General features: G+C 39.7%; 1 pseudogene; it reads right to left on the bottom strand.

Moving 5' to 3' along the window:
- Nucleotides 1–20,623: 20,623 nt before the first annotated feature.
- LOC123850422 (transmembrane protein 258-like) lies at nucleotides 20,624–20,857 on the bottom strand (annotated as a pseudogene).
- Nucleotides 20,858–26,666: the final 5,809 nt, after the last annotated feature.

Genomic DNA, 26,666 nt, shown 5'->3' with positions numbered 1-26,666 from the left:
CCCTCTCCCTGTTCTAGCAAAAGGAATCTTCATTTCATTTAAGAATCACAAAACTTTGATAATTATGGACTTACGTTCACACAAAGCAAACAAACCTAGTATAAGAGTGTCTTTGCTATTTCATTCCAAATCAATCAGTAAGGATTAGTAATGTATCTGCCCATGTGGTCTACAGCTCCAAATGAATGCCTCATTAAATTTAACTCAGCTGATATGACCTCAGTGAGATAAAGCAGAGGCTGACCTGCCATCACATGCTGAGAGTGGAGAGTCTTCTCAAAGACTTTAAAACCAGAGATCCATTCAACCTCCGGATAACAGGCATTCTCAGCAAAGGACTGTGGTTAGCTCAGTTTGTCCAAAAGTAACTGCTCTTATATTTGCCAGCTCTGTCATCTGCACGCCTCAAATTAATATTAGATGCATACCAGATCTCTGAGTACATGCAGGTGGAAAACAGCCTTCTTCTTACCCTAAAGAATCACCAATATGTTCTACTAAGGCCCAAAGCCTAGAGTACCTGGGTGTCGAATATAAGATAACACTTGTGACCCTAGACTTCAAGGGAGGGAAAGGGAAGGGAGGGGAAGTGCCTGTTTGCATTTCCTACCTATAAACTTCTACTTGCAAAGTTTCCCTGTCTGGATTCCTCCTCTACTCAAATACAATTGAGTTCAACAAATATAGAGAGAGAGCTCATTATTGAAAAATATTGTCCTAGGTGCCATGGGTGTTATATAAAACTAAATCAGACATAAACCCTACCCATTCTTCAAGATGTACTTTAAAATCTACATCTTATGTGAAACCCTTTTTACCCCCTTTTCCCCACCCCAAACCCAATGTGGTCACTCAACCTCTAAACTCTGACAGTCTAATACTGTAATCCTAGAATTCTATAATCCAACATGTTCATCTCAAGGCACTTAATTTAATGCAATTCCACAGAACATTAAGCAACATTTTCTTTCTATGCCATGTGGTAAATCCTACAATATAAGGAAAAACAAGACACAGTTTTTGCCTTCCAGGGGCTATTAATTTATTGGGAGAGAAAAAACACTTAAGCAATTGATTATAATTCTCTGAGTATCTACTCCACTACTTAAGGCAAATAACCTAGAAGAACACAAAAGAGTGTGGCACATACAAACATTGGCTGAACAAAACCCACCCCCTCTTTACTTTTTGACAACACATGCCCACATCTGTTCATAGCAGCAATGTGCTGAGCCCCAAAAGATGTTATGATTGATTTAAGTCATATTGTGATATTCCTGTTTCCCTATTTCCAAGCCTTCTTTAGAAGCTTTCCTATACAATCCAGGTTCGGCCAGTGAGCTCAACAAAAAAGTCCTTATCTTTCAGAGATTTGGTTGGCACAGGTCCTTTCCACCTTCATCTTTTTACAGCTTTGAACACAAATGTGATGTCTGAAGGTGCAGCAGCTATGATTTAGACATAAGAAATGGGGCAATTTAGCTGAAATCAAATATCCATCAGCATATAGAATATGTGATTATCTCATGAGTAATTTATTTCACCATTCCTCAATGGACAATCAACCCAACCTCATCCCAGGGGAGGAATGTCTTCTCAAAAGCATGCAGGTTCTTCCTTGATCTCTTTTAAAGATAGAGTTCCTAACACTCTGTCTCTGTGGGACAGGAGAATCACAGAGAAGTTGGCCCTTACATTATCAAAACACCAACGGTTGCCCACTTCAGGCTTTTTGGTTTAGTAGAAAAATAAACTCCTTTTGGTTTAAGCCACTGTTGCTCCTATACTGTTGTTGGCAATGGAACATCTTTTTAACTAATATATTGTGCCTGGATTTTTCTGTCTGAGGTAAGACAGGAAGAGGAGACATATTCAGCACTGCATTCAATAATTATTTACCATCTGAATTGTTAATTATATCAATACTTATGTGTATATGCTTCAGCTGCCTTCTGAAATTGAAGGAGAAATAATGTTTCTTTATATCCCCCAGAGTGCCTAGGATGATTCCCTGTTTATAATATATTTATAATCTATACATATTTCAGATTAGAAAAAGGAAAGGCAAGTGGTCCATATTTCTAAAAATTTCCTGTCCAGACTCCAAAAGAATCAGTTTCACCTTCTCTGACCTGACTTCTACTGAGGGCCAGGTGAGAAGTCTTGTCTGTACATCCAGATGTGAGCCACAAACACCCCCAGCATCCCAGGCCCCTAGAGTTCCAGTACATCCAAAGGGCCATGGCTAGTGGACAAGGAAAGCCATTAGCATTCAATGTCTCACACCAAAGTAACTGAGAGTGAAAATTGTGACTTTGTTAAAAATGCTAGGAATGCAAAAGGTTGTATTGAAGAATCATGCATTTCATATTTCTCTCTAATTACATAGAATTTGTCTCAGGGGCTCTCATGGTTGTAGGACTAACCATGCTCTGAGAAACTGGCACTTTAAAGTTGAGCTTCACTGAAGCCTGTGCCAGCCCTTCTGGTCGTTGGGGGACAGGGGAAGAGCAGTTCCAATAACATGAAGGAGATGTTCTCCATCTGTGGCAAGGCAATGTTGGTGAAGTCCTCATTAGGCATATGTCAGTATCTTGCTCTGATATGAACTTCAGGGAATCTGAGAGTGATAGACCAAAATTGGTCCCCAAATCAAAGTCTACATGTGTGCCCACAAGGTGGAGACATTCTTGATTATTCAACCCAATGGCATTTTTATAATTTTATTTTCCACTTGTTACTATCATGTGCATTTTATTGTTCAGCTCCGGGTAGGAATCCGGGGACCTGGGTTTTAGACCAACTTAGGCGACTGATTACCCACACAGCCTTGGGTTTAAAGTCCTCTCAAGGCTTAAAATTCAATAATTCTATCATGTACATTATCTATTATTTCTGATTTTGTTTAATGACAACATAAGCGTGTTTAGTCTACAGAAATGAAGACTAGAAGAAGCACTACAGTTTTTTAATTTCATGTCAAGTCCTCAGATCAAGCCATTAGTGAAGACAGAGGTAGCTTTAAATTCGTAAGTAAAGTGATGGCTAAATATGAAAAAATGACTTAAAAGATTGTTAAAACCAATGATAATTATGGAAAATGCTTATATTGTCAACTCCATGATACATATAATACCAAGGACAACATTATTATAATGGAGACAAGTTGTGATAGCAGTTTATTATTATTATTATTATTGTTAATACCAATCATAAGCATATTACCTACTATTTTTATCACATTTATTATGTCCCAGACACTAGGTTCTATGTTCCATATACTTTAGGTCTTCTACTACAACTGTAAAAGTTATGTAATATCATTATTATTGGATGATAAAATTGAGAAAACCTGCCTAGATAGATGAATTTCAAATCCCAAGAGTATCAATCCCAAAACTCCCTACTATGCCCCCCTGGCTCTCAAATAAGAACATAGACAAGTAACAGCCACTTAAAGTACTCATCAGAGACACTTTTAGACTGCTTAAAATTCAGGTCTTTAGGCACCTTTAGATAAAGAAACCAGAATACCCTTCCATAACGGAACACCCCTCACACCTTTTCTATCTGCTTTACAAATGGCAGAGTTAAAGTTCCTGAGAGCAAAGGGAAGACAGAAGTAGGAGTAAAAGCTTTAAATTCACAGGAAAGGTAATGGCTGAATATAAGAAAATAAAAGATTTCTAAGAGCAATGATAATTATGGAAATGCTTATATGGTCAATTCTATGATTCATGTAATATCGATGACAACATTTTCAAGATACCTGGGAATATCAGGGTTTACTCTTCCTTATGAAAGAAAGGAGAGGATGTGTAGCCTAGAAATTAAAAGCATGGAATCTGAAGCCCCCAAGTTCCAACACATTCTGATCTGGCCATATGATCTTTGCTTCCTTTGTTAATGAATGTGTTACTATCTTGACCTGTATCTTTCAGCTATATTCAATTTACCTTCAGAATGCATAGCACAGGGTGTTATATGCAACCAATGAATTGTTGAACACTACAACAAAAACTTATAATGTACTATATGTTGGCTAACTGAACATAAAAAAAAAAAGAATGCATAAGCTGGATCTTCAAACAGAGCTCAGCTTTCATGCTTCATTATTTACAAGATGTGTTTCTTTATATTTAAAATGGAGATAAAACACTGGGTTGGGGGGACTTCTTGACATTGGTCTTGGCAATGATTTCTTGGATCTGACACCAAAAGCACAGGATACAAAACCAAAAATAGGCAAGTAAGGCTATGTCAAACTAGAAAGTTTCTACATAGTAAAGGAAACAACAGAATGAAAGGTTATTTTATGGAATGAGAAGAAAAATATTTGCAAACCATCTCTCTAATAAGAGGTTAATATCCAAAACACATAAGTCTATCCCACAAACCAGTAACAAAGAAACCAAATAATTTGATTTAAAAATAGGCAAAAGAATCGAATAAAAATTTCTCCAAAAACAGTACACAAATGGCCAAAGGCATACAAAAAGATGTTTAACATCATTAACCATCAGGGAAATTTAAATCAAAACCACAGTGAGATATCATCTCACATCTATTAGGATGGCTATTATTAACAAAAAAGTTAACAAGTATTGGTAAGAATACAGAGAAGTCAGAACCCTTATACACCACTGAGGATGTTGAATGGTACAGCAGGTATGGAAAATATTACAGATGTTCCTCAAAATTATATAAAGAACTACCAGGTGCTGGGTGGCTCAGTCGGTTAAGCATCTGCCCTTGCCTCAGGTCATGATCCCAGCGTCCTGGGATGGAGCCCTGTGTAGGGCTCCCTGCTCAGTGGGGAGTCTGCTTCTCCCTCTGCCCCTCCCTGCTGCTTGTGTTCTCTCTCCCTCTCTCAAATAAATAAATAAAATCTTAAAAAAAAAAGAACTGTAAATTCTTGGGCTCCACCCCAGAACCACTAAAGTAGGTCATCGACATGAGTCCCTACGAATCTTTAAAAGAGTATACATCCACGAATAATGCCAGTAATAAATGTGCGGTTTTTTTTTTTTTGTATGTGAATTATACCTCAGTAAAGCTATAAAATAGAGATAATGTTTGGAGGTTAAATGAAACATCATACATAACATGATTGGGGCACAGAGGAAGTTTAATGTTATTAAGCAGTAAGCCTATCATCAAGGGCTCTGAGCTTTAAATCTATACCCATACTGAAATATTTTTTTTCCTGCTAAGAATATACAGGCTTGGATTACAAACATTAATTAGAAGAAATACATATTTCTGAGTGATTTGAAATATTCTTCAATGAAAGATTTTTCCTAATTCAATAAACATAAAAAATTGAGAAACTTGGATACTAAAGGATATATTATTGTCTCTTATTTGCTAGTGGAAATATGTGTGTGTGTGTGTGTACTACAATTATATTTAAAATGTGCTTGTTAACTTTTTTAAACATGGTGTTTATTTTTATAAAATTTATACACACACAAAATTGATTATGTCAAAAAGTATAAAATGTATTTGTGTGTATGTGATTTGTGTGTATATATTGATATCTATCTATATATAAATATGGATATGTGTAATATATAAATATAGATAGATATGTATATAGATATATACAGTCCCCTATATCCTTTTCCTCAATCTATAGCCAACTCTTTCTAGGACTATTTCTTCAGGCATTTAACAACATATATATAATTGGTCTCTTGACCCACCTGTGTTAGATATTATCTCTCATTTTCCTGTCATGGTAGATAAGAATTTAGTTCTACTCCTTTCTCTCATCCTCACTCCCTTGTTAAACTGTCACCTTAGGGTTGTACTTACTGACTTAATAATTGTCTCTTAAATCTTTGGTTCACTGTGAATCTTTGTGGGGTTATACTTAGATGGTCTTGCTCTAATAATTAAGTATATAGGGTTACTTTGAATGGATTTGACTTCATGTTGTTCCTAGTCCCAGGGGCTCTAAATGACACTTTATTTTGTACAAGTAAATGAAACAAAACAAAAACAGCATTAAGGTGTTTATTAATAAATATATATTGAAGTGGAGTTTTTAGTATTTTTTCAGTGCTATATTCCAGATGGACAATTAAAGTCATTCCTGATCTAATGACTGTGCAGATGATTATAGTTTTTCCTACCATATTTTCCTACCATAAGATCAAAATCTAGTCATCATAGAATGATGTTTTTATCTTTCATCATACTGAATATCCAGATAATAGAATTTCTAAAGCATCCACATGTATTTGAGTGTATATTATTTTTGACAGATGCTTTTACATATATTTTTCGTTTAATACTTACAATAGACCTTCAAGGTTGTTGCTATCTTTGTTTTAGAGAAGAAGAACCAAATACAAAGAGATAGCAACTATCCTAAGAGCACAGCAAAAGTGAGACCTAGGATTGGGATGGATTTCTGCTCCTTAGACTAGAGCTTTATCCACTCCATCATAGCCAACCTCCTTGGGTTCTGCTTAAAATCCCTAGGTCATTGCGATGATGTGATTCCAATGTAAGACAACCCAGGTTAACTCCCAGGGTGGGTGGTGCAGCAAGAAAATCCAACCATGTACCATATCCTTCCCTGGTCACTCCATAATTTACTTAAATAGATGCACAGGGCCCTATTTTCTGAAGTGCTCCCCTAAAGCCATCTCATTAGCCACACAACATCATCTAAAGAAAATCTCTTCCTGGGGTGTGGGTAGCTCAGTCAGTTAAGCGTCTGCCTTCGTCTCAAGTCATGATCCCAGGGTCCTGGGATTGAGTCCCGCATCAGGCTCCCTGCCTGGTGGGGAGCCTGCTTCTCCCTCTCCCTCTGATATTCCCCGTGCTTGTACTCTTTCTCTCTCTCAAATAAATAAATAAAATCTTAAAAAAAAAAAAAAGAAAATCTCTTCCATTTGGTTAAAGTAACTGCTTCCAGGGACAGAGGAAATGACAGGGATAGGGATCATATTATTGGTGTCAGAATAATCTAGAGGATCTATATTCACTGTCTCATAATACTTCTAACACTTCTAGGATAGTATGCATCCTTGTTTATGTCACTTAGGAGTTTTTTTGTTCATAGTGCTTCTTCTTCATGTTTCCTGACTGCCTGTATTCCATAATTTTATCTGTCTTGACATTGCATCCATAGTTTAATAACTTTTTACTGAGGATAAACCATGTTCCAAGCACTGTGTTAAATCTTGAGAGGTAATATGATAGAAGAGAAATGGATTTTCCCCTCAACAGATTATAGTCATATGGAAGACATGTAAGGTCAGTTTGGGGGCCTGGAACAGAAGTTAACTGATGTCAAGTCTTGCAGAACAGGTAGGAATCAGCCATGTGAAGAAGCAAGAGATGTGGAGGGTATTTTGAAGGTAGAGACACTGGTCGGCATGATCCAGAAATGACTGTGTGGCAAGAGATTAAGAGAAATGAGAACTTAGACCCAAGATGGGAACAGGAGAGCACCTCATTTTTTAGCGACTTACCCTATTGGTCATAGGAAACCACTGAATCATCTCACTGGGGAAGTGGCAAGGTCAGATCCGCATCACAGAATGGTCACAATGGAGGCAGATATAAAAGACTGATAAGAAGATTAGAACAAAGCAGGCAGACTAGTGAAGAGACTGTTGTATGGTTCTAGAAAGATGGCCCAGACTAGTGCAGTGATTATGTACAATAAGGGAAGTGTTTGGATTGAGGAGAGACACAGGACAGACTCAATGTCTGTAAATTCTTATCAGTCCTTCCAAGTATTAACCATGGTTGTAGACCTTTGTCCCTCCCTGCTGGTCACTGCTGACTGCCTAGTCTGGACTTGTGTGAGTGTTGAATCCATCAATCCCTGCAGCCTGCTGGACTCTGCTCCCAACCTTGCTACAGGCCAGACTATTGGGGGTCTACATCGTTCCTGAAATTATTCTGAACCATGTATACCCTGGAGTTTCTCTCCATTTTAATGGTCCATGATCACCTATTTGCATTACAAAACATCAAAAATGTTCCTCACACCCACGTGTTTTTCTAAGTTTGAGAAAACTTACTTGACCACAGAGTTGGACCTGAACTGATATAACTTAGCATAAACACTAAAATGTTTTGTCACACAAATATTAATGATTTTGATTATGAGGTGCTGGCCCAGACCCATATGGGGATGTATGCTCTGTATTGCCATTCTGAAATTCAAAAAAACTGAATGGGGCTAATGGGGTTGCTAATTGGAATTCTGGACTTGTGTCTGCACTTTCCCCTCATACTTTTGATGCAGAATCAATGACTGTGACCAACATTTTCAGCATAAATTTTTTCTGATTGAATCTCTCTCTGCTATTTCCATGATGCTGTTGTTCTATGAATGCTCCTTTCTGTGCAATTTTAAACTCCATCAGGGAACTTCACTGAGATAGCAGCTCTCCATTTAAAATACTCAGAAATAGCTCTGCCAGTTAAAAATGAATATAGGATTTCAAAGACCTATTTAATCTTTGCACTGATATTTCAAAGCAGCAGTATAGTCAATTAAAAAGGAACACTTAAAAACAGATAATATTTTTTTGCAGTATCCTAGCAACAGGTGATTGAACCCATGCCTAGAACTAAGAATTGAAATTTTGCCAAAAGAGTCACATACTAGTGATATCTTCTTTTAACAAATGGAATAAATCTAATATTGTTTTGGACAAGTTATGCTGGATTGCATCATAATATGAAATCCTGACAACAGAGCCACAATAAAGGGAAGACAGAGTTGTGAAAGAGAAAAGCAAACACTACGAACTCCTTTATACCTAGGCTTCAACTCAGGTACCTAAATGATCAGGCGAGTTCATTCCTGCAATCCCTGGTCATTCAGAACTCAATTGTTCAACAGGGACCTCGGAGGCACAGAACTCTGTCCTCATTCTTTATAGCCTTCCTCAAGATGGATGTTCACATAGAATTAAACTCAGTGACCCTTAATCCATTTAAGAATTTGATATGACCCTTACTCTAGAAAACTGGACCCCCGAAACACTCAAGCAGCATATTTATATGATTTCAGCAGGTTTATAGAATAGGTTAAACTTTCAATCCCACAATTATTCACTGTGCCCTCATCATAATTCCCTCTGTTACATCTTGCTAACTTCTTTTTTTTTTTAAAGATTTTATTTATGTATTTGAGAGAGAGAGAATGAGAGAGAGCACATGAGAGGGGGGAGGGTCAGAGGGAGAAGCAGACTCCCTGCCGAGCAGGGAGCCCGATGCGGGACTCGATCCAGGGACTCCAGGATCATGACCTGAGCCGAAGGCAGTCGCTTAACCAACTGAGCCACCCAGGCGCCCGTCATCTTGCTAACTTCTATAACCTCAGTGGAAGCAGGGTGACACAGGTAACAAGTTCTAAGATCCTGAGCTCACGTCACAATATAGTTTGTACATTCAAAGGGGCAAAAAGTGGAGTAAGAGTGTTGGCTACAAAATCACATTTGGATTAATTGAGGATGAAATTCTTTTTTTTTTTTTAAAGTACTGCTGCCCTTGGGCATTTATGTGCCAATTGGTGGATGCTGGTAGATATAGTATTAACCACTAAGAAACCCCCTTCCCCTTTTAAAAAATGTAGTTAAAACAACCTTTAACAGTCTCAAGAATGTCCTTAGTCAAGGCCAGTTGTCCGGCTACATTTCCAAAAAGTCCGAAGTATGTAACAACAACCTAATATGTTTGCTGCAATAATGAGATTATGTATGTGAGATATCTAACAGCATAATAATATATAGGTGCCAAGCATGTTGTAGTAATTATTATCATGATTATTGGATATAATTATAATCTTGTAGTGTGATGTAATTGCTAGCAGCATCTCTGACTCAGTTTAGGTGAAGCCAAAAGAGACCACACATTGAGATGGCGAACCATTTAAAATATTTCTTAGGTCTGTTGGCATCTCTCCCTGATCAGGGGAAATCTAGCTCTCTTTTGCAGTCAGTCATCTGGCAAATATTTACTATTTTCAGAGGTCTAATTTATGCCAGGCACTGTGCTAGGTGCCAGAGATTCAAAAATAAGTACAATGTAGTCTCTCACTTCAAGAGATATATAATCCAGGAGAAGAAAGAGACACATAAATAGATAATTGTGATATTGTGTGGAAAGTGAGATATACATGCACCCCGCATTATGGGAACACGAAGGAGGTCAAACTAATCTGAGTTGGCCAAGGAGTTGTTTTAGTGCACTCCTAGTGTTTTAGGAGTTGGTTTAGTTGTTTCTCTGTCAAAAACAGAGACTGAGGGAAAAGCTTACTTGCCAATACTTGGGAGTGCAACCCAGAAGACCTGGACAGAAGTAAAGGGAGGGGAGCTACAGGAGGAACATATTCAAAGATGAGGGGGTACATTGCCCATTTGGGTACAGCATCATGAGAAAATATGGACAGTAGCTCTTTTCCTCACATCTTGAGAAAGAGACACATACACAATATCAGCTACCTGTTCTCAGAATACTACATGGGGTTGAGGAAGGGAGAATATGTTTTCCAATGGCTTTCTCCTGTCTCTGTCTCCCACTGGTAAAAATCTATTAACTCCTGGATTATGTCATCAGGCTTCCCTGGGCCAGAGTCCCCAGGGGTCCAGTCAAACTCTCTTTGTCAGTTGACATAGTATAGAAAACTCCTCAAGCTCTAGTGGAGACCAGCAGCTGCAGCAACATGGCACCATAACTATGGAACCAGCTCAAATTCTTGCTCATACATTTAAAACCAGAAGATTCTAATGGCCAACACCCCAAGACCCAGAGAGAGGGCTAGCATAGCTGCATGGATCTGGGTAGTGTAAGAACTGTATTTTGTACAGAGAGAAAATAAATGGTTTATCAGAAATTGCCAGAAGAAGCTAGACATTATGACATGAGAGGGATCAGAGCATTTTCTAGTAAGAAACTTCATATTTTCACGAAGGTTAAGGCCAGCATGGCTCGAACCACAAACACTGAATGGAGAGTATATGAATCTGAGAGAGAGGGAAGCTAATAACTTGAGAGAAGCGATTTCCCCCTCCAGCAACTGTAGACATGATGGAAAAATGGGAGCAACCAGAAGATCAGGAAACATTTCCTCCTGCAGAAACATGCCTGCATCCAAAGGAAATACTTTCCCTCCAGGGATGCAGAGAACACTTCATCTCTTTCATCCGCCTGTTCTCTTATGCAAGCATTCATTCATCTAACATCTATTCAGCTCTGCCTGCCAGGTGCCATAATAGGCATCTGGAGAACAGAGTGAAGAGGTCACTTTTGAAGGGTATTCACAGCTCACAGCGACAGACACACAAACAATGCCTGGTAGTAAACACTCCAGCAGATATGCGCAACAATGGGAGCGCAGAGGGAGGGACACATTACTCATTTAAGGGAGTAAGAAAATACTCGTGGATCCTAAAGGAGGCACATGTAGGATGAGCCTTGGGGAACAAAGGCTCAGTTTGTCCTGCAAGGAACATAAAGCAAAATATCCCATTCGTGAGTGTACATGTGAAAAGCAGAATCAGGAGGGGCCATGCTCTGTGCAGGCGCTGGTCGAGGGGTCAGTGTGCCTGGAGCTTGGGTCTCAGAGAGCAAACCAGGGGCAGACCTAGGATGATAATCCAGAGCACCTCACCTCCACCAGGCTAATCTTCCTACAAACTGAAAAGCTTCCCCCCATGTCAATCAAACACCAGCTCCAAAACATCCCATGCTATTACAGCTAGGCCCCGTGGAGCACCCAAAAGGAAGGGACAGAGAATTTGCTCTTAAAACCCTATCCTACGTGAGCCCACGCCCAGTCATCCGTTGGGGACTGTTTCCCAGCGCAGCTCACCTTGGGGTCAGCTCACCAGAAATGTGCTCAGAGTCACAGCACGGCAGATAGCGCCTCTCCTTGCCTTTGATCTGCGGGCATGGTGATTGTCAGACTATACATTCAGCTCGTGATGAAAACACTAACGATACGCCAACCCCAACCCTTAACCCTGAACCATAGGTTGATAATGTTCCCTAGAGCAAGCGAGGGTACCATCTGGAGCCTGAGCCACGGTGTTTGAAGAAAACCCCAAATAGAGCCTCTCTGGTTTGGGGTCTGACACGATGTACTGGTAGTGCTGGGGATTCGCTCCTTTGCAGGCAGATGTCACATTCAAATGAAAGTTGTTTTATACACGAATCTGAAAAAATCCTGAGAATGTTTGCTATTAAACTCAGGCTGGCTGGCCCACCCCAAGCACGGAGACAATCTGCCTCTCAGATGCGAGGAAACTTGGAAGGATGTCTCTAGGCCTTGGCACAACACAGGCTTTCTGGGCCTTGGTGACATATAGGTGCTTTATAACGTAGCCCATTTGTTATGCTGTTTAAATATGTATATGCTGGGTACAGAAAGCTAATATCTGGAACAATAAGGTAATCCTATATGCTTTTCAATGAAAAACACGAGCAGAGGGCTACTCATTGCCAGAATTCTGCCATTCTCACTTAATTTTGTCTTTCAGTTACGTGATATCTCTGAAAGCATACTTTGTGAAAACTGCCTGGAGAAAATGAGCTCCAAACAATATCCACTCCGCCTTTGAGAACCACGAGGTCAACGAAACATGTTTTATTTGTGACTCAAAGAGACATTACCAGACAGAGAGATTGTAGCACTCCTGGGGAAGGCTCCTTCTGGGCTGTCTAGTCCCCATTCCCACTGGCTGCCACACTGTTCCTAAAAGGTGGTAAATGTGGGGATGGGTGGGCGAAGAGGTGAGAGAGGAGGACAACTATGCTTTCCCACATATTTTGAAAAGAACTTCATAGCAGAAAGAGATTAAGGCTTTTTGGCATGTTAGCGGCAGAAGCCTCCTTCTGGCCTCGTCCATATGTTACAGTCCGGGTGGAACAAAGAGCTAAATCGAAACAGAAATCAGTGGGGGTAGGGCTGCAGGGAGAGGAGCTAGGGAACCTGCAGATAAGCAGGTGCCCATTTGAGCTCTGAAGAGGAGACACTCACTCACCATCAACTGCTATGACGTGAGAGTGGGAGGAATCTAAGCTCAGCCAGGTTCCAGCGGGCAGCGCATGCTCGCTTGCAAGTTCCCTGCTTCCGAGGGAATATGCCCTGTGGGTATATTGGGGTGAATTATATATCCATCCTGACCTTCAGTTCCTTTTTGAAAATTGGATAATGGTCTCGAGTTCATAGGGTTTCTCTAAGAAATCAAAATAACTTACATAAAATTGCCAAGTACAGTGTCTGATGTAAACTGGGATGGCAACAATTAGGTTGTTGGTAGCTATCTCAAGATACATAATGGCCCCTAAAGAAATAATCCTCTAAAAACATGGAAGATGAAGTCCTACCAGATACCTAAACAAATAGGACTCCATTGACTTTTCTCCCTCCCTCAACATCCCCAGGGGCCAAGAAGGATCTTGTTAGCTCGGCCTCACCTCCATACCAGTTCCTCTGAGAAGCCTTCACCCATTCTCTAGGAGAGAAAGTTTTGGGAGCCAGTTCTGTGCTCTTAGTATCATAGACCATGTTGCACTTCATTGTGATTTCCTGCATCCTCTTCTGTTTCTTCCACCAGCCTGTGAGCAACTTATGTCTTACTTACCTCTGTATTCTGCCCCACCCACGGCTAATATAAAGTGATACAGAATAAGCATTTTGAACATATCTTATAAATAAATAAATGTATGAATAAATGAATACATGAATAGGATTAAATGAATAACCATTTCCTCTATCTCCCAGCTAAAAGTTCAAACAGATTTCTCAGTCATGAATAGGCTTCCCCAAACTTGTTGCTCACCATGAAAACAGAGGCAGGGAAGTCCTCGGCAAACCACATCTTAAAAGAGATGAGTTTGTGATCTCTGTTTCTCTGGGTGAATTTTTACTCTGCGGAATCATGCAGTTGTGTAAACCACTGTCAGACTCAGAGGAGCCCACTGCTTTAAGAGTGGGGGAGTTGAAATTGTTTAGCAGCCAGAGCTAACTCACTGGAGTAAGTATCTTCTTCCTTTCTCTAAATGTTTATAGCATCATTTAGTTGGGACTTTCATGGCCCATTTCTATCTCAGAACAAAGCATGGTTCAGAGTCACTCTTGCACTTGTTGGCCCAGTTACATTCCCAAGAAGATAATTTTCCAGAAGAAACATCAAAGCTCATCTATATTTGGAGGTAGTGTAAAGCACACACCCAAATGACAAGTGTGGCTGATGTCTCCACAGTGGCATCTGTATCACCTTCTTTCTGGTCTCAGGAAAGCTCAGGAACAGATTAGCTGTCTTGTTCTCTTGTTCACATTATTTTATACATTCACCCCATCTCTTGAGAGCAACACTGATCCAGAAGACATGGAAGCCTGGGAAGACACACACCTACAATGGAGGTATTGATGGAAATGGAGGATGGGTAAGAACACAGGACATGAAATACCAGAGTCCTTTAAATCACAGAACCTATTTTTGCCTTGTTAGACAAACATCAGGAAATGAAGAATCACAGAATGTCTTCAGACCTATGTGCAGTCTTTCATCTATCAAACTTTACTGAGTCCTGACATGGTTTAAGTGTCCATACATATGTCTGGGGCTGCTTACATCAGTCTCTAGAGAATGAGGATTCCCACATACTCTGCTGGGGATTGACAGAGGGCTCAATAAGTAAGTAAATGCCCTTGTCATCCTGAGTTAATTCACAAGATACTTAGAGAGGGTAACTTCAGATTTTCAACCAAGTGGGTTTGCAAATATTTTACCCCATTTATAGACAAAGTTAACACTGGTAATTTGCAGTGATTAATAATTAATTGAGTCCCTGAAGGGGTAGAACGTTCTGCTCGAAGACTGCTCTTCAAATAATTGAGAGTGAACCAGATGGTACTTTCTCTTTAAGCAGGCTGGCTTCTAAAGAGGCACATGATGCTTAGTATATTTCCTTTCTCAATTCACAAATTGCATAACTACCTCCTCCTCCAAAGGCATGGAGGGTAGACAGGACTGGAGTGTACCATTATCTAAAAGTCCCTCCATATGGAAATAGACAGACTCCTCTATCATGTTGCTAATGCTCACACACACCACTAAGAATGGCCTGCTCCTCTCCAAGCAAGAGAACAGCTAGTCCTACTCTGTTAGCTAGACCTTAGCAAAATCATGATGAAAGACCAGCCAATGGAGATTACACCTGCTTTTGGGATATAGTCATAAAAACCAAATAAATCAACATTTAGGTGAGTGTTTTTCTCTCTTAATGAGATCCCGTTCCCCTTATTCCACTATAGGAGAAAAAAGTAATCCCAACAAAGTTGATTAATACCTGTAATTTATTCAGAATCGTAACAGCTAGTTCTGGTCTGGGTCAACAAACATTTATTTGCCCAACTTCTCAAAACTTCTGCAGCTAAAATTATATGCCATGAAATTTGCTGGTCAAAATAACTGTACTCAAGGAATGGACCTAAACACAGATTAAGGATATTTCTCAGGGACCACTTACTAAGACTGGATAATTAACGAACATTTCAAATATACATCGAATGTTTAAGGCAGAATTTATTATTTCTCACAAAGATTAATTTAAAAAATTATTACTCAAAAATTTCCACTTTCCAAGCATTATTGCTAGTCTGGCTTTACTGCATTGACATTTAAAACAAATAAAATTGAGTCATGAATTCTGTCAGTTAAATAAATATATTCTGCTGAAGCTTAAATTATCATCCATCTTAGCAAAGGGTTATATATTATATTAGCAGTCAGTGACTGATTAGTTATTTATTCTCTTAAAGAGTAACTGAAGGAGATTAATATTCTGATAAGCATGTCACTGATTTCTGGGGAGTGCCTGGCTTTCTTTCATCACATGAACTATAATGTGTCAGACATAAATTCCATTATAATTACAATTAGTACTAATGCCTCCCAAATTATATTTAATGGAAAGGTCATTATTTCAACTACAAATAATTTCTTTCTTAAAAGTTAAATGGATTTCCACACACACACAAAAATCACAGTTAAAATAATGTTGAAGAAAGAACAGTAAGTAAATCAGGAGATAGTTTAAAAAAAAAAAGATAGTGTATTTTGCTTATTTTTCCAGCTGTACTACATTTTTCAACCATGTTCTGCCATGTCGGTTTTTTGATGATAGTGGGAGAGGGTGGGGAGGAGGTGAAGAGAGGTAGAAAGAGAAGAGAGGAGGAGAAGGCCCTCCTGTTGTCCAAGTACTTGGTATGTTCCCAACACAGAGCATGATGCTTACAAATTCCTTCTTTTAATTCTTACAATGCCCTGTGAAGTAGATACATCTCCTAGTTTATGGAGTAACAAAATGAATCTCCTAGTTAAATCCCTGAAGCAATTTTACTCTGCCAGGGTTATGAGGAAGTGAAAATTAAACCTAGGCCTATCCAGCTCCAGACCTTCCACTCCCATAGGCAATGGTTGTTGCTTCTCATTCTTCTGGTAATGACCATTGCTGGCAGGAGACCCACATTCCCATCTGGGTGGATGGGTAAAGACCTGACCTAGGTTACGCTGGGCTATGTGATGAAGACACCAAGTCTGCCACGTGTACTAAGAGTCCCTCTCTGATTCTTCTGTGAGCTGGGTTCCCCTGGGCATTTTTTCCCAGATATTTCTGAAAGCATCAATGAAGATACAGAATACAAGAGACAAATAAAGACAACAACTGTGCCAGAGTCTTGGCAGCATGAGTAGTTGCTTCTTAACATGAAAACAGCCAGTTATGAAATGACTATGTTGTGAAATGACCATGAGATTTAGAATTAAAAGACAAGTTTGAAGCCTTAAGGAGCTCAACATAAATTAAAAACAGAAAGATGTATTCGGTATATGTTTCAAAATACACGTGACAGACTTTGATAAACTATTTAGAAATAAGAACACAGTGAGTGCCTCTGACTAATTATCTGCCCTTGTACAATCTGCTTCTCCAGTCTGAGCCTCAATGTCTTCACCCACAAATAGAAAGACTGGGTTACATCAGTGGTTCTCAAAGTGGGAACTGGTTGGAACTGTAAATTCTTGGGGCACCTGGGTGGCTCAGTCGGTTAAGCATCTACCTTCTGCTCAGGTCATGATCCCAGGGTCCTGGGCTAGAGCCCTATGTAGTGGGGAGTCTGCTTTTCCCTCTGCCCCTCCCTGCTGCTTGTGCTCTCTCTCCCTCTCTCAAATAAATAAATAAAATCTTAAAAAAAAAAAAAAGAACTGTAAATTCTTGGGCCCCACCCCAGAACCACTAAAATAGGTCATCGACATGAGTCCCTGTAAATCTCTAAAAGAGTATTCATCCACTAATAAGTGCAAGCCCTTCTCATCAAGCTTTGTAAATCATTTTAGTATAGAGGACTTCATTCCGTGAGGACAACAAACTTTCCTTTATCATCAACTGTGTGTCAAGTGAAGGCATTCTTTGATATATGGAGCCTCAACCCTCTATGCCTTGAGGATTTCACTGTCTATTGGGGAGGAAAAGGCAAGCTGACAGAAAATCAGGCACGCCAAGTGCAGTGTTAGAGGTAATGCCCTGGAAGACAGAAGAGGGAGCAGTGACAGCAGGGAGGTTCGGATACTCTGCTGGTGAAGCGGGGAGGGGGAAGGGGGAATTCAGGTTATAATAGAAGGCTTCTGGGAGAATGAGACTTTGAGATCCGCACATTAAGTTCAATGAGAAAAGTATTAATTTTCATATTTTACAGGAGAAACTGAAGATCACAGCAAAACGTCCAAGTTCATGCAGGTACTGTACGAAAGAGATGAAGTTTAAAGGCAGATCTTTGGACTTAGAAACTCCTATTTTATTTTATTCTGTTCTCATGGTAAAGCAACTCTTATGAGACAATGGATCCTGCCCCTCTCCCATCTCTTGCCCCAGGAATAAAGAATCATCCCTATAGGTCTGGGGGGAGGGAAGTCCGTCAATAGTGAGGCAGCAGTGGCAGAGAGCTGGGGCCAGGCAGTCACCAGCGAGTCTATTAAATGTATCAGATGTCATCGGTACCTCCTTTATCCTTCTCACTTTGGACCTCACAGGCTGATAAGAAGGGGAAAGCGTTATAACCCAGAAGTAAAACTGTTGCGTGATTATAACCCTGACAGCCTCCCTCTAATGAGCTTCCCTGCAGATAGGGAGAGAGGAGAGTGCTTTGATCTCCATGGGCAGAAGGCTGAAAGGACCACTGTTTGGAGCAAAGCCGTCTGATGGGGTCCAGTCTTCCAGTAATCAAAGTCACAAGCTACCATCTGAGCCATTTGTGAACTGCAGATAAGATTAGCTGCTCATTTGATAGATCAACCACTGCCATCAATGGAGGCTAATTGTATCTGAAATATGACCAGGAAAGTGTCAGCTCCTGGAGACAAGCACTTCCTTTATCCTGGATTTGAAGCAAGAACAACATTTTTCGTTTGAAAACTTGAGCAAAATGTTAACTTGTGCTGCTGCATTTTTTTTCTTCCTCCCCTCCCCCCAGCCATAAGAGAAGAGGAAATGTGAGGTTCTTGGAATGAGATATCAATCTGCACATATGTTTTTACAAGGATTCTCCATTATGGTGTCAGAGAATATGTAATTTTGGGATGCAAGACTGGAGGTCCAGAATACTTGCACCATGGAGTTCTTACATAGCTTCAGAATAATAATAATAATAATAATAAAAACCCCTAAAAACAAAACAAAAACACACAAAAAACAACAAAAAAATGGAAAATGCCCAGGCTTTGGAAAGGCATGTCTAAGAAGGCTAGCTTTGTAATTCTAGAGTGTTTTATGCTCTAGGAAGAGAAGGGATGATGGGTCATTCCAAATTTGAAGGCATTTATACTGGTAGCATTTTGCCTCAGAGGCTGATGTGACTGACAGCTTTACTTTCTTCGAATTTATTCCCATGTCAGTAGAACCTAAACTCAAAATGAATCATGATCAGGTAGTTTGGACAGCTCTTACACTCTAGCAAATAAAGAAATTCCATTTTTTCCACTCTAGATCTACTGAAGTTGGTTCTTTGCTGCTTTAAGAGATCACCTATTCCTTTTGTATTCTCTAGGCATATTGTAGTATGAGCATGAGGAAATTTGGTTTCTCATCCTCAGAATGTTTCTGTGTGGAACTGGAAGCCATTTCAGCCTTCCTCTTTTATGAAAGGGAGAACACAAATTCCCCAGTCCCATCTCTTGCTGCTGCTGGCCTCTCTATTTCCGGTCTAGTCCACTATAGCTCTTAAATTGCTATGTTGTCCCTGTGTCCAGGCGGCTAGTAAAAGCTGCCTGAAAATGGCAAGGTATGATGAGAAGCACCTCATTATGGCTCCTAAAATACATAGACCCAGAATAGCCCTGCACAATTGGGGTAGAAAAGGAGGAGACCAAGAACAGAATGTCTCCCACCCTATGTAAGAGCTAGAGGAAAGTTCCGTCACCTTCTCACAAACTCTCAAGCTATGATGGCCTTGCAGGGATCACCTTCATGGACCTTCTCCTGCTTGGGCTGACACCCTGTCCTGTAAGCATCTGACAGCTCAGGTTTAGAAACTGCTTTAACCTTGCAGAAGATGGTGACTGCAGTGGTAACACCCCAATAGAACCACCAGGTTGGGCTCTCAGAATCTCGGAACACTACAGGCAGAAGAACCTTTATAATTAACAGCACCCTTACAATGTACCAGGTGCTGTGCAAAGCATATTTCATTCCATAACTCATTTACTCCTCACCAATTTCGGGGGGGGGAGGGTTACAGTTATTATTTCTTCAGTAAGATGAAGAAACTAAGGCTCAGAAGAGTTAACCATATTGCCCCCAGAACACAGCTAATAAGTGGTCGGTATGTGAAACCGGATTTGACTAATGGCAGAATCCTCTCTTTTAAATACTATGCAATAGATCACTTGGATCATTATTCCAAATTAAAAAAAAAAAAATTAAATGTAAAAAAAAAAACTTTTTTAGTGTTTTGCAACAAAAGATTTGATTGACCATCTTCAATAACCTTATCCCCACCAGGGCCACATCTAAAGGTCCTTCTCACTATCTAGTTCAAAAACTACCAATCAAGTTGAACTCTCTAAGAGCACAGCTAGGAGCAACTCTGCAACCCAGATGCACAGCCACTTTTCCCAAGTTGCAAAATCACTTATGAGATAGCTGGCACTTGTACTCAGTACTTTTAATTCCCAGGCCATTTCCCTGCTTGCTTTGTGTTTGCTCCAAACCATAAGGCAAATCCACTCACCTAGCACACACTGGGATGCTGCCAACAGATGACTGGAGAAATCCCTCCTATCCCCAAGAGGACTATACAACATATTGAGAACCAAGTGTTAATTTCTGACCACTAATAATGAAGCATGAGCTTTCTTTCTAGAACACTCTATGATTCAGAGTTGCACATTCCCCAAGGATTCTAGATGACAAATGATTGCACTATCTGACACAATTATCATTATTATTCTTTTGGACAGTCATACATCTGCCTTTATTGTGAGCAGCAGGTGGGACACTTCCAGCAATAGTAAAAAAAAAAAAAACAACAACTTACAAAAGCAGGAATTCAGTGAAGCCACCTGGTTGGAACCCTCAGGAGCTATCACATGTAGATGCCAACTCAAAGCAGCAGAAGGAGGACTCCAAAGCCCATGAGGAGTGAGGCCACCAAGGAGATAAGGAGCTCTTCACAGATATCCTGAGTGTACTTAGTGGAGGTAACCTCATAAATGAAGAATCAAGGGGTAAAGAACATGCCAATGGCCAATAGAACCATGGTCAGATGGGGGATGACAGCAGGGTTCACTGGGCTGGTGTATCCGCTCATGGCCGTGATCTCTAGGCATAGGGTAATCCACTGCTCCACCACTGGCATATTTTAATATCCCTGAGATTTGAGGATCTTCCTACTTTGCTAGGTCTCGTCTAAACCTTAGCAAATGGTTTGTGAAATTGAGAGACTAAACTGAGATACAATATGAGATAATCCATGACTGCCACCTTCTGTGTCCTCAGGTCTCAGGAATTAAGATGGGCAGAAAGCACTCTGAGATCAAGGGCAGATAGGTCTTCTCTTTCAGCATTGTGAATGAAGAAAAGTATTTGCCACAGGATAGGGGAACATTACCCTCTCTTTGAGAGCTCTTTTAGGCCTACAGCCCAACAACTATGGCTCTGCTATAAGTATCTTAGATTGTTACGAGTAATCTGTTGTTGTTGTTTTTCTTCCCTTGACCTTACTCCACTTTCTCAGTTCTTAACCCTCCGTGCATTTTTAGCTCATATCTGACAAAAGCTCTTTAGCCATTCTCAGCATTTTGATTCTCTGGCGGAAATCTGAATTCAACTTAAGAGTGCTTATTGACCAGGCTCCATGCTGGGGCTCAGGGAACCACGTGGAGCCCGGTTCTCCGGGCATCATACCACATCTAGAGGTCAGACTTCCCCAGGAATTAAGTTTCCCTGGGATTTCAAAGTGGACAGGAAGATAATTCCAGCACTGCCTCAAAAGTCAGGAGGCTTGGGTTTCTACATTTATACATTTTAGAAATGAGGGGCCCCCTTGCCTCTTAGTCTAAGTCCACATGATTCTAAATCCACATCATCTCCAGGGCACATTTTGAAAGAGGCTGATTCTCAACAGGCACTAAAAGGATGAGTATAGGCATGCCTGGGTGGCTCAGTTCGTTAAGTGTCTGCCTTCGGCTCAGGTCATCATCCCAGATTCCTGGGATCAAGTCCCACATTGAGCTCCCTGCTCAGCAGAGAGCCTGCTTCTCCCTCTGCCTACTGTTCCCCCTGCTTATTCTCTCTCTCTCATTCAGACAAATAAATAAAATCTTTTTTTGTTGTTGTTGATTTTATTTTTTTAATTTTATTTTATTATGTTATGTTAATCACCATATATTACATCATTAGTTTTTGATGTAGTGTTCCATGATTCATTGTTTGCGCATAACAAAATAAAATCTTTAAAAAAATACATAAAAGTTTGAGTATAGAGGGACATTCTACAAAACACCTGACCACTACCCTTCAGATATATCAAGGCCACAAAAGACAAGAAGGGACAAAGAGACTGTCCTAAATTGGAGGAGACAAAGGAGACATGACATCTATTACCACATCAAAAACCAATGATGTATTGTATGGTGACTAACATAACATAATAAAATTAAAAATAAATAAATAAATAAATGCAATCTGTGGGATCCTGATTGGATCCTGGAACAGAAAAGGGCCACCAGTGTAAAAACTGGGTAAAGTCTGTAAGTCTACAGTTTAGCTAATACTATTATGTCAATGACAACTTATTTGTTTTGATATCATGGTTATATAAGATGTTAGCATTAGAGGAAGTTGAGTGAGGAGTTTATGGGGACAGTCTACAATATCCTTGCAGATCTTCTTAAATCAAAAATTGTCTCCAAATAAAAAAATTAAAAATAATAAAAACATTAGTATGTATTTTCCCAGAAAGTGAGACTATAAATTTCTCAAGGGGTCTTCTTTTTTCTTTCAGTATGTTTCTTAGGGCCTAGCATAGAGGTGTCTTACTATTATTAGAATTAAATTAGTCAAAAATTATTCACAACCACAATTTAACCTGGGACAGAGCAACATGTAACCTCGTCACTGTTATAAGAAGTTAATATTGTAAGTGTGGTATTTCTACAACTAAAACACATAAAAAAGTCTGGGAAAATGCCATTGTTTCCTGGTACCAAGGAAAAGCAATCTCTACATTCAAGGCAGATAGCCAGTCTGATTTCGGAAAATAAAAAGGAAAGAAAGAAAAAGTAACCACACAAAAGATCAAGTAGCTCCTTTTAAAAAACCATCATCGTTGCTATTTGGACTAAGCCAGAAGCTCCAGATAACAGTAACTACTTAAGAAGAAAAGGAACAAAAAACCCTCGGAGGTTTCAATTTGTTTTTCATAATAAATGAATTGCCCCCACCAAAATGCAGCCTTGAGGAGTTAATTAAACAGCTGCCCCCATGGCTGATTCTGAGATGTTAGAAGGCCCGTGACAGGCCCCTAAACAAATGGGGCAATAAAGGTGTGGGCTGTTTGGCTTGATTGAAGAGCTTGAGTTTTTCACCCCTAGTCTCTAAGCCATCTGGAAGTGAGTTTGTGGAATGTGGGATGGCAGCCTCTCTGCCCTTATCTACTGATAAGATTTTCAGCCTCAAACACGTGTACTAGAAAGGCAGGGAGCAAATATTTCAGACCTTAAACAACTTGCAATCCTCCCTCTAAAGTTCACGCTGTACTATAGCACAGAAGGAAGGACACTCATCTCACATTCTTCCCCTCCAAATCTAGGGCTTTTGACGTCAACATGAGCCAAGACTGAGAAGTTGACTTAAAGAAAAACTGTGTTCTGATTCATGAGTTCCACCCACCTTCTCTGAGCCCCACTCACTTTAGGCTACAAAAGTCAGGCTTCTGAGAGTTGTCTGAGGATGAGACTGCCATGCAAAGGAGGTTTAACTGAGCAAAGAATTTGAGGATGAGGGCCAGTCTCTGTTTACAACTTCTGGTCTAGCTGAATCCTAAAACACAAAATATCTGAGGATGGCTCACAGGCTGCAACTTCACTGACAAAGAATTCATCGTCTGACATCAGAAAGGCTTGGCTATGGGAATGAAAGAAATCCAGAAATTATTCATTTTGCTTTTAAAGTCTAAAAATGAGAGAGTGTATGTATGAGCTATTGTGATGGGTGTATCTGGTGGGTATGAGGTATGAGGTTGTATGTGGGAGTCAGTGTAAAATTAAATTAGGCTAAACACAGAAAAAATTATAATTAGATGAGGCTAGTAACCTCTTAGGTGAGACACATGCATGCACACACACACACACATATACACACACACGTGCACCACAGATACACAAGAACTGAAGGGGGGTGCCTGGGTGGCTCAGACATTAGGCGTCTGCCTTCAGTTTAGGTCATGATCCCAGGATTCTGGGATCGAGCCCCACTTCGGGCTCCTTGCTTAGTGGGGAGCCTTCTACTCCCTTTCCCCCTGCTCATGCCCTCTCTCTGTATCTCTGTGTCTCAAATGAATAAATAAAATCTTAAAAAAAAAAAAAAAAGAACTGAAGGGATGCCGTAGCTTCAAAAAAACTTTCAGAATTTGATCATTTAATCACTCACTCTGTCCTCTATTTTTAAGCTCCTAGTATGTTCTAGGGACTAAGTGCACCCCAGGAATATAAAATCAGGTGATACATTTAAACCTTAAATCTACTTGAATAGGCAGAGTAATCCAACAGTTGTAAGACAGAGTGACAAAGGCGACCATAAAAGCAAGTTCAGATTGCCCTGGGAGGCCAGACATAGGGTGACAGTGGGCAGAAAGGATCTACTGTGTCATCTGTTTTTCAAAAAAGGAGATGATTCTCCCATTCTTGGTTCATCCAACCTCAGACTGATCCTAAAACTCAAAGAAATAGCAAGGCTTTCATAGTTGTTTGTGGGGTTGGAAAAATGCAATGGCAAGCTTGATTAAAATGTTTCTCTTCTCTGGTCTCAAAAATCTCATGTGTAAGCTATTTGAATGACTAACAAAATTATTCTTAAAACAACAGAAAATCACCATTTAATTTCATTTATCATTCAAATGTTTTTTTAAAGTATCTACTCTGTGCCACATGCTGGTGCCCATAACTAGAGAATATGGCTCCTTCGACCTTAACTCTTTCAAAAGGGGCCACTCTGCTCTTTAATGTCTTACAAAACTTGATGGTTCCCCTCCGGCACAATAATGTGAGAGCAGAAATAAAGAAGGATGACATTTAAAAGAAGACTTAATTGGTTTCATAGTGGAAAAGTGATCCGATTTCCCTTTCTTGACAAAAAGCAAAGTGATCATTTTATCCACACAAGCTCACTAGAGTCATTGGGGTTGTCTAACGGCATTATAACTAATTGCAGAGTAAAACAAAGATAAGGATAGTTTATTGGATAAAATAATTGCAAACAATCTTAGCTCTGGTGAAACCAAACCAATGGAGTTTCTTTACCTATTGCAGTGATGGTAATATATAAAATGTTCTTGTGAAACTAACTCCAGGCATATAAACAGGCAAGCATAGCAGACATGAAAGATTATCTGTGATAAGCTTATGTTGAAATCAACAGTTCCCTTGAACATATTACAGCTCTTTAAGGGCCCCATGTCTGTACTCACACACAAAAACCAACTAACTCTGCCCACTGAGTTTATAACTTTTTATATTATATTCTTACAATACCCTCAAAATGCCCAAAATAGGTATTCTAAGTGCCCTCTACAGCTCTTCAAATATGAACTCTGTTGTGCTCCTGGGTTTAGTTTCTCTAGCTAAGTGAGGAAAAGGCTTCTGCTTCCAGAGGTCAAGCATTATCTTGATTTAGCAGGTTGGGCCCCTGAATCACTGCTATGCTCAGTAGCAAAGAATGCAGGCTGGGAAGGATTAATTACCAAAGCCAGTAATCCTGACTCCAACCTCCAAAAATATGGGGAAGTCCAAAAAAAATCTTGAAAGTGATTTGCAACATTCTGTTCAAATCAGCCTCATGAGTAATGTCACTTTGACACCTCTTACCCATGTAAACATAATTATCACAGACACATCAGCTATTCCTCTGAACCTTCTCCTTTTCACCCTAAGGCACAATTTCCCCTCCTCTGAAAGAAGATCAACACAGTTTTACTAATAGCTTCTTCCTCAGTCTTTCTAGTGAAACAAATATACTCAAAGTATAAGAATGTCAGTAGCCTGTTTTATGACAAATCATGTGTATTCCCACAGGCCTGGGCAAAAAAATTAATTATGTACTTTGGTCTCAAGAGCAGGGGACACAGATTCTCTTGGCAAATTCTGGCAAGCTGATCCAAACCCTGCAATTCCTGTCATTTCGTATCAGTGAAATCTCATTTTATTAGGAAGTAACGAGAGAAGAAATTCCCAGTTGACCATTAAAACTCCTGAAACAGGTACGACTTTCTTTCATTTACTTTGATCTGGCCTCAGTCAGCTCAAGTGTTGCCACAAGACCACATGTCTGCTGTATCACAGTAATTCTATGAATGAAGATATTTACAGCCGAAGTTATTCACCCATTAAGTTAAATAAAAGGCATCAGTGATTTCTATATATAATACACATATTACATGCATATGTATAGAAAACCCTGCTACCTGCTAGCATGTGATACTGCCTAAGCAGTTAAGAATGCTGAAAGTATCTTAATACATCCCTTCCATCAATAAGAGTTAAATGAAATTATTGGGAAAAATCTATAGGAAATGTGGAAAAACAGCATCTAACAAAATATGGTACAAACACGTTTTACTTAACATTTGGAACCTAATACCATATGCTAGTGTCTGGGCATAAATATAATTAAAACCTAAATAACTAAGAAGAACATGTGTTAAAACAGCTGATATAGCAAGAAATGTAATTATCAAGGGATGCTAAAATCTCAGCTTATTCTGCACATGTATCCAATATGTATCACATAGGGGAATTCTTTTCCTTTACAAAAAAACCATCAGGGATTTAAAAATATATATATTGTACCAAAGGAAGGGCTTAATGAACTGCAGATTTGGAAACTTACATCCACATCCACTGTGTCCAGCT

Source organism: Mirounga angustirostris, unplaced genomic scaffold (genome assembly GCF_029215605.1).
Source record: "Mirounga angustirostris isolate CCGP_5_RB_7025 unplaced genomic scaffold, mMirAng1.0.hap1 SCAF_10, whole genome shotgun sequence".
Lineage (NCBI taxonomy): Eukaryota > Metazoa > Chordata > Mammalia > Carnivora > Phocidae > Mirounga > Mirounga angustirostris.
Note: the sequence above shows the minus strand (reverse complement) of the source record. Positions and strands in the feature narration are given on the sequence as shown.